Here is a 12222-nt window from a genome sequence, read left to right as displayed (position 1 = left end):
TTTTCAAAAACTGGCTACTGGCTGCTATCTGGCTACAAATGTGCTGTGTATTACAGTAATAATCGCAAAATCATCTGTGTCTTGTATATTTTCTTACTAAACAGTAGATAAGAAACTGATGATTATTCAAAAAAGTTCAATTTGATCTCCCTGCTCAGTAACAAAGACAATATACTGTGGAAAGCAATTAATAATTTTCATTAAGAAGGAGTCAAAAAAAGAGATTTAGCTACAATGCTGTTCAATGTGTAATGTTGTGTCATTGTGAATGTGGATCTCTACACATGAAGAATATGTGTCCATGTGAACATGTTTTCAGATTGTTTTAGTGAACACTGTTGCCAAAAGCGTGGATGTAGCCTTATGTTCATTTCTTATGTTTAGAAAATGTATAAAAAAAAAGAAAATATTCTTGGGTTATGGTCAGCACAGTGAGTCCCCTCTATGTTTTCATTCTTGTACATGTTCTGCAAGGATAACAGTTACAAATCCAAAACATAATTATCACAAATCACCATTAGATTACTACAGAAGCACTGTCCAATCAGAGCCTTTCTCAACCACAACATCATTTTGTTTTTTAATGCACAACAAATCCTGCAAAGTTACTGCCAACAAACTCAAATATCTAATGAGGCACAAAGTCTCCCCAGACTGCTGTGGACGCTCCAGAGAGGAACCAAACACTTGAAGATGCCAAAATCACAGAAAAAAAAAACTCTCAAAGGTTGGAGAAAATTGTACACTTAGTCTGTCAGCGCTCACTCAACACACATTAACTGCCCAAAAACATACACACACTACACAAAACTAAAACATACACCACCAACTCATCCAGAGCAGAGCAGAGCCAAGGCTAAATGAGGCCAGTGAAATTAAAATGTTTAGAGGCGAGGACTGAAAGGCCTGTTTGTTCATGTGAGAGAATCCCAGCAGTGATGCCTTCTGCAGAGAAAAGGCTGACATGAAAAATGAGCAACGAGGACGACGAGCCAATTGCTGTCTGGCTCTGGAGTGGAAAAACCTGGTCGATGATGAATGTGGGTGAGAGAGGGCGTGTTTGTGTGAGACTGTGAGTGAGAGAGAAAAAGAGAGTGCAGATGTAACAGAGAGCATCAAAACAGTCAAATAAAAGTATATTAAGTAAGACTTGTGAGGTGGTAAAACCATACCTGCTGAATGAAAAATCAGTTACATCTGTACTGAAGTCAGCTGAACCATCTGTCTTACTAACCAATCAACAGTCACTGCTATTCAATCATTTAGATGGACAGAGACTCTAGACACCTGTTGTACCAAGTGACCATAAATCTGTTTGCAAGTAACAGTATGTTGTTACTAGTTGGATTCACACTAAAGACGTCTCTGTCCAGTTGCAACATCTATACAAATGAAGCTGACTGCAGCACAAAACATTGTCACAGAGACACAAAGACACTACAGACTAGTTCAAGAAATTACGAACCTCACAACAGACTGTTTAAATAAAAAAGAGCACTGTGTCTTAGCTAATTTGATAAAACGCATTTTGTCTGTATAAAATCACTCATTACATGAAGCAGTTTTTTTTTATTGTGGATGTCTGCATCACTAGCGAATATGGTCATAAATAACAACCTCAACAACAGTAACTGCACAACTGGTGTAAAAGATTCTGTAGAAGTGAACACCTGAACAGTTTCTGTTACAAACAACCAAGTGCCACGAGTGAACATATTTGTGTGTAGTTTGTGCTATGGACATACGTTTTCACTTGTATGTTGGTTTTATTTTTCAATTAATTAGTGAAATGTGTTTGTCTAGTATCATTCCTTCTGCAGTGGGATGGTGGTTGTTGTACTTTGGAGTATTTCAGTCTAGTGCACATGAAAATCAAGAGCATCTGTTTCCACCAGTATGTGTCATCCCTGACAATTCTGTCATTTGGGGATGACCAGAGGTCTCCTGCCTCCTGCTTTTATCACAGTGAAGATTTATACTGTCTGAATTCAATGTGCATGGATGTAAAATCAATAAGGCACAAAAGCAAACATTACAGGGGCTGTAGTCAAATATTAGACTTTATTTAACTATTTAATCTTTTGCTGGTCCTTAGAGACAAAAAGTTTGAGTTTTCTGGTGTTAAATTTATGTGTTACCTGCCTCAGTACCTGTGATAGGGATATACCATAGCATCAATAAATGCACAAAGACAGAAGAGCAGACACGAGAGCAACAGACAGAGAAATCCAAAGACAGACAGACGGTCATAGCCAGAATCACAGACACTGTTATTTTAGCCAGTAGCGATCTTAAAGCCAGAGCTTTTGAAGGGCAGTCCAATAAAAAGAGATTTTATCCAGATGGAGTCTACTGCTGAGGAGACAGCCATGTTCTCCTCATCACAATTAGCACAGAGGGAAATATTCAAGACCACAATGTCCTATTAAACAGACATAATTACATTAACATGGGAACTTCCCAGAATTCCCCTGCCTCCACAAACACATGGAAAATGCATTGACTTTAACCACAAACAATAATATATGAATAGAGTGTGAATGGATGAACTGTAGCTGTAGTAGAGAGAAGACAGAGTAAGCTACTGTGTTACTGGACGAGTGTGATTCATCGACTGAAAAAAGGACAACATACCATTTTTACAGGCCAATACTGTACTACACACCAGTCTGCCTGAAACCCTGAAGCTGTAGCAAAATCAAAACTGATTGAAAAAACTTGTGTTTTCAACATCTGAAAAATGTCATGCTACTTTACTTTTGCAAAGAGCTACAGTATACACAGTTGAGCTGTGATTTTAAATCAAAAATGCCAAACATTCTTTAATTCCAGCTTCCTTATCGAGCATTTATAGGTTTTGTTTGTTGTATGTGATGGTAAATTGAATATCTTTGGGTTTTGATCTGTTCTTCAGACAAAGCAAGACATTTTAAGATGTTAACATAGGCCTCAGCAAATTGTGATGGACACGATTTCTGACGGTTTATAGACCTAATGATGACTCAATTAATTAAAAACATATTAATAATCTGAAGGTTAATCAGGTATGAACTGGCATCATGACTACTGTCATGGAACCGAATGATGGTTTGGAAGAACAGTCCAAGTGAAAAAACTGAAGCCGCTCCGAACGCTCCGCTGGGACAGACATCACTTATGTCTGACAAAATTGCCATACTTGTACTGTAAAAGTTGTGCAGTCTGTTGTGTGGAAGCAGATTCAAAGACGAATATAAAGGTAAACACACCCACGCTACTGAAAGGTCACAAAAAAAGATGTTTGCAGCCAAGAATCCCTGTCGCCCAACCACTCAAATAAGCAAAGCACTGAAATGATTTATTGCCTTACGGAGCCAAATATATGGCTCTGGTCAACACTGAAAAACAATGACATATGGGATCAGACATGAGGCTGATGTTTCGTTTTCATCAGTAATGACTTTATCATGACTCTACAGACTATTACAATTCCTGATGATCACACAGGATTGAAGGAGGCTTTTACCAGCTGGAGTTTGGAGGAATGCTTTTCATCAAGGTTAACATTACGAAAGCAGTCTCACACGTAACTGGACAAGGCCTCTGTGTTTTGGGACACATGTTACATCTGTAGACAGGCGAGCTATGTATTAGCTGGAATTCTTAAAAATCTTTTTCTTTTTTTTCTTCTTTTAATAGTACACATTGATTTACTTGATTATTTCTGAATTTGTGTTTAATGCAGTTGCATATGATCTATTTGTCCAGTAGCTAATAATTACATTACTTCTTCTGTTTGCACAAAGACAATATGAACTGGAAGAAGATTGTGAATCTCAGTTCGAAGTGGAAAAAATGATCAGTCATTCTGACCTGGAACATGTAACCCTACCTGAATCAATTATTTTACAGTGTGGTGATAGTGAGTGACAAGTACAAAAGCCTCATCCATCTGTCTGGATGATTGATTCAGCATTCATTAGAGAACAGAGAACCACTGTCCAATACCACCCAAATGGAACCCAGTCAACAAATAACACTCTCCATATGTCCCATAATACTTTGGTCCACACGCTTGTGTAGATCACAGATTTTCAATTTATCCCATCATTCTTCAAATGTCACTGTAGACTGTCAGAAAGCCAATAGTTGGCCTCATTAATTTTAATGAGGAGCACTGACAATATTAATAAATTCATTTTGGGCAACTGAGGAAAGACGACAGCCTTCATTCAGCAGTATTCATTCAGCGGAGAATTCATTAATATTTACAAAATACTGTTGCAGAAGGAAGATAGATGGCACATACTACATAAAGTATTTGCTTTCTAATGTATATTGGGGTAAGAAACATTTTCACTGTGGGGAAATAACTGGTGTAAAAATTCAATACCTGTTGATATTCTTTCAAATGATATTGTTTAAAAAATGAAAACCCCCACTGTTTCATCTCACATCCAATTATTTCACAAGTGAGTAAAAACTCTTGTCATATTAAGCTGTCAGAGAAAAAAAACTGCAAAATCATTCATCTTTATTGAGCTCTTATAAACATAAACGCTTTTACTCTGAATCATTCCATTAACACAGATTAATTTTCCTTTTCAGCAGCTTCAGGTCCAACAATGACGTATGGTACCAGCAAACACATGTTGACTCTGAGCTCCCTCCCCAGGAGCCAAGTCACACAAAGTACCTTCTCGCTGTAAGTACAGTAAGCCTTTAACTTCTGAATGACGACGGTACAGTGCAATTGGAAAGCGTTCAGACCCCTTTAATTTTTTCACATTTTATTATGTTGCAGACTTATGCTAAGATTAAAAAAAAAAAAAAAAAATTCCCCTCATCCATCTACACTCTCTACCCCATAACAACATAGTGAAAACTGATTTTTAGAATTAATTGCAAATTTATTAAAAAGGAAAAACTAAAAAATATCTCATTGACTTAAGTATTCAGACCCTTTGCTGTGACATTTGCAATTTGGCTCGGTGCCTCCCATTTCTCTTGCTCATCATTGGGATGTTTCTACACCTTGGTTGGAGTCCACCTGTGGTAAATTCAGCTGATTTTACATAATTTGGAAGGACACACTCCTGTCTATTAAGGTCTTATAGCTGACAATACATATCAGAGCAAAAACCAAGCCATGAAGAGGAAGGAACTGCCTGCAGAGCTCAGAGACAGGATCGTGTGTGAGGCACAGATCTGGGGAGGGCCACCAAAACATTTCTGCTGCATTGAAGGTTCCAAAAAGCACAGTCCCCTCCATAATTCTAAAATGGGAACAACCAGAAACTTCCTAGAACTATACGGCCAGCCAAACTGAGCGACAAGGGAAGAAGGGCCTTGGTAAGAAAGGTGACCAAGAATGAAGCAAAGTATAGATGTCCTTAATGAAAACTGGTCCAGGAGACCTGAGACTGTGCTGAAGGTTCGCCTTCCAATAGGAAAATGACCCTAAGAACACAGCCTGGACAATGCAGGATTAGCTCAAGGGCAACTCTTTGAATGTCCTTGACTGCCCCAGCCAGAGCCCTGACTTGAACCCAATCGAATATCTCTAGAGAGACCCGAAAATGGCTGTCCACCGACGGTCTCCATCCAACCTGACAGAGCTTGAGAGGATCTGCAGAGAAGCATGGCAGAAAATCCCAAAATCCAGATGTACAAAGCTTTTTGGGTCACACCCAAGAAGACTTGTAATCACTGCCAAAGTTGCTTCAACTGAGCACTAAGAGTAAATGGTCTGAATATCTATGTCAATGTGATATTTCAGTCTCTTGTTTTTATTAAATTTGCAAAAAAAAAATCATAAAATCTGTTTTCATATTGTCATTATGGGGTATTAAGTGATGAGAGAAACATTTCTTTGTCCATTTTAGCATAAGGCTTCAACATAACAAAAAGTGAAAAAACTGAAGCCGCTCCGAACGCTCCGCTGGGACAGACGACCTGAAGACAAATGAATCACTGTCTGAAAACCTGAATCACCAGGAGCTCACTAGGAATAATCAAGGGCTTGATTGTGAACTACTATATATTTAGTATCTAAAATGATTCAAAGTCAGCATGAATCACTCTTGAGCCAACATTAAACTGTCCTTCAGTTTCTGTCTGGGAGAGGGAAAATGCCAGGAATGCTGGGATAACAAATCCAGTAGTCATCAGAGAACAGAGGACAACTATCCAATACCACCGCAAACTGGAACCCAGTCAGCCAATAATACTCTCCATATGTTTCAAACTGGTTTAGTCCAAACCATCATGTCTCAGTTGACAGTTTAATCAGAACTGGTCTCTTGTCAAGTACCAATAGACAGAGACCATCATTAAGACACTAACTCAGCCAACACAACACAAAACCAAGACAGCACAAAGATCTGATCAAATGCACTTGTTTTATTTACCAGAATCAAAACATGGAGAAAAACTCACTTGTTTCAGTTATGAACTTCTGTATGTTTTTGCTAACTGCAACTCCACCAAGAATTTCTTGCTTCCCAGGCTTTTGATCTGTCAAATCAAATATCTTTTTCATGAAATGAGCCTTAGAGTAGTAACTACAAATCTTGGCAGAAGTCCTGGGTATTTGTTTTCCTATAAGAATGGGCACGTTAGGATGAGTGCTACTGTATCTGACTCTTTTCATGTCATTAATAGGGTTAGGCAGGATGAGCCACTATCTCCATTCCTGGATGACCTGCCCTTTCAGTTAACTAGTTTTGTCACTTGGTTTTCAGTCTTCAGTTCAGGAGTAACTCTAAATATTGGTAGATCTGCTTGATGTGACATTTCAGTTTAGTGATACATAAGTCTTGATTTTGTAAACACCAAGGGCGTAGGTTTGGTCTCAACATTGGTAGGAACAAAACAAGCCTCCAAAACAAGGAGGACTTTTTAATTCCAGCTGAATGTTTATTAAGATATAAGATCTGTATACATCTAAATAAAGCCATACACAGTAACAGATCAAAGACTACAAGTAAACTTTAGGAAATTGCTTGTATACGGAAAAACTAACAATATTTTTGCATCAAGCATCAACATCATCATTTTATATTCAATAGGCATATCAGTGTTGCAGTTCTCCCTTTCCCTTTGTTTTCACATTTAAAACTAGCTCTCACCTAAACTAGCACATTGACCAACTACAACAGTGAAACGCTGCTTGCATGCATCACTTATAACAATCTAATAATGTAAGGCCTGTGACCAGGCTAGGAGTTTGATCATTTTAGGGGCAAGACCATTTGGCCTTTGGTGTCACAAAATTTTTAGGCCACAAAAGCCATATGCTAGGGCACAAAGGCCACCGAGTGATTTGATGACAAATAAATAACTTGACTTTCTGATAAAAAACAAGAAAAGTTTTCCCATCTACACTGAACAGTGTTTACATTCTTAGAGGGAAATAAATTGGTGTTTATTTGCATTTACTCTACAATCTGTTAAAGAGATGCTGATGGTCAATGACAGTTTATTCTGATTCTGCAGGTATCCTGGCCTCCTTTACATTGCAATGGAACATTGAGTGACAGTGGAACCTGCTGGAAGATCCTCCTCTGTGGGGGCGTATGTATTTTGTTTGAGACCTGACAGTAAATCTCATGCTGTGATAAGAACTTCCAGGCTTAGGGAACTATGAACGGCTCTTTACAGTAAACAGTCAGCAGCTACACAGACAGCAGACCCTGATGTGTCCACATGAACCAAAGATCCTGTATAATTCACCCCACCTGAATTAAATGGCTCTTGATTAAGTCTCACTTTGGCCTGGATAGAGTCAAAAGAAGGGTAGAGTCTAATATTCCTGAAGGAAAATGAAGAGCTTGGACTGAGCATGTAATAAAAACAAAACAGGAAAGAGTACGCATTCAACTCAGCATGTGGAGTTTCTTTAAAATTCAAACAAGGACAACATTCTGGCATGGGCTAACTGTCATATCAAACTTATTGGAAGGTAACTGAAAGCAGGCTTCAGTCCAGGCCTGACATCAATTACTGCACCTACACTAGCTTCAATCTAACAGCAATTTATCAGCTATCTTACACAGAACAACTTGTGTAGCATGACAGAGTCATATGAGCAACAGGATACTTTAAATCCTGGCCCTCCTCTCTATGTATCCCTGACATCTGCTCTGCATGTGGCTTTGACAAGAGAACTACACTGCTGTCTGCAGAAGTCTACAGTACTCTTCAATACAGGGTCATAATACACATCAACAGAGCATCAAAGCAATGAGCTATTGAAATCACGTGTTACTTATTTTTCATTAGATTAAATTCAATTCAAATGTAAAACTATATTTCTATTTAGAGTTCTCCTCCTTGCAAAATGACTTTAAAATGGTTCTGTTTATGCTTTTAGGTGGGCCTTACGTTACACCTACCAAACCAGAGGAAGTGACTTGTAGGCAATAGAACACTGTTCACTGTTCATTTTCAATTAAGGTTGATAATGTCAGAAATACAAAAAAGAAAGTCTCTGTGAAGAGACCATTCAAATGCTACCAAAATCAAAACACAACAACCTTAATCTTTAAACACATGCTCTGGGAAAAAAATGTTGCAGAAATTAAAACCAAAGTGGTGGTCTCCGTGTGGAGGCTGCGGTTGTTCTGTTTTAACCATCAGGTTGTCCTCAGATCCTCTGGGACTAAATTCCAGGGCTGAATGCCAGTATTTGAACCAAGGCTCCGCATAAGGAAAAAGACTCAATCCTACAGTAAATAGGAAGCCAGAATACCTCTCCTGAGTAGGGGTTCACTTCCAAAAGATTACAGGAAATAAAAAAAATAGACCCACACTAATACAAACCTGAGAACTAATTCAATTTAACATTTTAAAACAGGATAATGAACTCTTGGAACAACTTGTGCAAGTGAACGTGGAGCATCTGAGGCAATGACTCATGCAAAAAAAAATTACACAAAAGAGTAATGTCAGTATGAAAACAAAAGATAAAAGATGAGTCATACACGCTCTGGGCCTGTGAGTTTAAATGGATCGTAAATTTGAAACACCATTTTCAGCAATGTCCTAGCAAATTAATAGTACACTGCAAATAAGGAATGTCAAGAAAGTAAAAAAAAAACATGTTTCCAAGAAATTGGTCTTATTTTTTGTCTTAAAAGAAAGATAATCTTGTAAGCATATTTTGCATTAGAGAAGTAATCTAATTTTAAGAAAATACATCTAGATCCCAGCTAATATTGAGCTAATTTGAACCAGTAATAAGTTATAACAATGTTTTACAGTATATCCCAGCAGAGGAACAAGATTGTGAGTGAATACTAGAGAGTTGACAGGAAATGAGGACAGAGATGGGAAGAGACATGCAGGAAAGGTCCCCGGTAGGACTCAGACTCATGTGAACACTTGGTCAGCACCTAAAACAACTAGTTGCCAGAGCACCCTCATTTCCTTATTGAATTGATAAAAATGTAATCAAGGGGCCATCAAATTTCCTTCAAAGTGGTTTTGCTGTTTAGAATTAGCAGTGAATAAGTGTAATTTTTACAAGACTTGCTGAAATATTTAGTCTACTTTTTAGTTTTGGTTTGGTCACCACTAATTTCTACAAAAACATGTCAAACTCTTCCACTTTCTTCAAAAGCTATTTTCTAACTTTGTCTGTCATGTGGTGCCTGGCAGGTAGTGTACAGTGGGTTTATTAGAGCTGTTTGCTAAAAACAGCTGCCTGCTCTTCCTGGAAATATGACTCATGAGAGCACAGAGTGTTTCACAAAGCCAAAAATGTAAGCTATAGGAGGCTAAAAAGCTCCAGAGATCAAAAGCTGGATAATCATTATGTGCAAGTCTGATTCTCTTTTTAGTTTCACATGGAGCCTAGTAAGGGAATTGAAGTAGTAGTTTTGTGTCAGCCATTTAATTTAAAAAACATATAACACTCATTACATAACGAGTCTCTGAGCTAAAATAAAAAACCTCACTGTCAAGCCTGCAGTGGCGGCAGCCCAGAGATGACGGGTGGCTATGTCATGAGTAAAACACAGAGTTCTCAGTGGTGGGTTAATACATCATGTCAGTTGTCAGCCAGACTCATGCAGCCCAATGCTGTTTAATACCTAAACAGGTGTGTCAAAAGCTCCTCTGCAGTCAAATGGACGTCTGTGTGTGGAGTAAATTCACTGACGTATGTTGTTTTGTCTAGGCTGGTTTCAGTCTACCGTTACGTATCACACGCTTACACCTGTCACCCTAAAACAGGCCCATGTTGACCTCAGCTGTCAGAAGAAATAAGCCAGAAAAAAGTTTACCATTATGATGATTGTGTTTATGTAATAGTAAAGTGGTTGGTTTGGAACAGGGAACCTTAAGGATCATAATACTCAACAAGTTCACCGGTTTTACCACTTTGCTGAAAAATAGCATTTTATGACTGAAACCTACTCTGACAGCAAAAAGAAGTATTTTTATGGCATGTTTTTTTTTTTCAAGTTTTAAAAGAGGCTCACTCATGTTCACAAACATACATTGAGCAAGTCAGCATGACAAGAATAATGTGTGTTTAGTGTGTTGTTGTGGGTGGCTTTTGCCATTGACATTCTTTTATTGTGCAATGGAATACCAGTGAAACCACCCTGACAGCTAAACTCTGGTATAGAAAATTAGTGACAAGAAAAACATTCTCCAGTTGCTGGCTCTTTTCCCAGAGTCATAAAAGTTTAAAGGTGTTCATAATTGCTAACACACCTGTAACAGTCTGGTCTCATGTTCCTTGGATGTTTATATCTGGGCCCCCTTCTTTTCCTCTCCTCTTGAAGGCTGAAATAGTCACCTGTTTTCTATTTAACTGTTTTGCTGTTAAATCTCAGTCTTTGCTCCTTCCCTCTGCATGTTTATAGAGAAATAGTGTCTCTTACTGTTCCATTTCACCATAGGGAAAATGCCGAAAACACAGCAAATTCTTACGAACTGCTCTGGGGAAGCCCAGCATCCCTCTGACTTGACAACCAAGGTTGAAATCAACCCAAGAACAGCTGGACCTTAGCAGCTGTTGAATACACTGAGTGAGTCCCTTAATTTTTATTATTAAGAATCTCTTGGCCTTTCTGTTTTGGAAACTTCTCCCATACTTCTTTTTTTGCCATTTTCCAATAATTCTGTTTGTGATTCATTTTTGGTGTTTTTTGTTTCTATTATATTAGCTGTTATTTATTTGTGTATTATTGCCTGCACAGCACTTCATAACTCTTTTGAAAAGCAAGGCTGTAGATGTCTGATACATATTAAACCATAGAGAAGCACTGATTAAAGAGATGAACAGCTGAGATATGACTTGTCCAAGATGTTCTCACGATATCTTCTAGGGATCACTGTTCTGGTTATAGTTCACTAAGACCACTGAGAACCTGTTCACCTTTTTCTACCATCTTTTGGAGCAATTTCGTTATGTCATTTCACAAGCCAATCAAGTTGACTACAGTAAGTTTCAATGGCAGCCAAACTATTAATTTTAATAAGTACCTGATTTATACAATGCTGAGACACTCCTTCACTTGCAGCAATAACTCATTCTCAGTCTCAGAGGAGGCTGATAGACTGTTTTAAAGCATAGTGTCATGGCATCAAAGTGCTGATTCACATCCCGGCCACTTTGCATCTAGCTGCAAACTGCTGCTATATGCATCCAGGATCATCTCACTGTCATGAGCTTTGAGGTATTTTTTCAGAAGAAAGGGTAAGATGGACTGGGAGATCCACAGGAGGATTCCTGCAATGCCCACAATAATGTATAAAACGTACTGGACTGCTCTGGTGAAGAGTTGGGAGCCGGGGCTGAAAGGGAAACTCTCGATTTATCAGTCAGTCAATCTACAGTCCAACCATCGCCTGTGATCACGAGGTCTGAGTCGCGACCAAAAGAATGCTATCACAGACACAAGTGAGCTAAATTAATTTCCTTGGAAGGGTGTCCAAGGAAGTCCAGAATAAGCTTGCAGAAGAACCATTGCCGCGCCCCCCCCCCCCCCCCCCCGACTACACGGCTGACCAGCAAAAACCTGGTCTTAAGTAAGTGGCACATAATCAAGAGAGTAATATACACTTACATAGGCAGGTGCACAACGTGCCTTTTACACACAAGCAATGCACTGAAAATGCGCTTCAGATGTTTGGATAAGTCAAGTGGAACATTAGAATACAGCCCACAGAATGTCGGACCATTCTTTGAGGCACATTGTGTATTGCACAACGTTGCCAGCTGAGATACGA

General features: G+C 38.6%; 1 protein-coding gene across 2 annotated transcripts in view; it reads right to left on the bottom strand.

Moving 5' to 3' along the window:
* The window catches only part of cenpp (centromere protein P), an 89897-nt gene that overhangs the window by 51666 nt on the left and 26009 nt on the right, over nt 1–12222 (bottom strand). The gene's annotated exons all lie outside the window — the stretch shown is intronic.

This window comes from Trachinotus anak, unplaced genomic scaffold (assembly GCF_046630095.1).
Source record: "Trachinotus anak isolate AG129_WGS33_773 ecotype Australia unplaced genomic scaffold, CSIRO_AGI_Tana_v1 ptg000013l, whole genome shotgun sequence".
Taxonomy (NCBI): Eukaryota; Metazoa; Chordata; class Actinopteri; order Carangiformes; family Carangidae; genus Trachinotus; species Trachinotus anak.
This window is presented reverse-complemented; position numbering and strand designations above follow the sequence as displayed.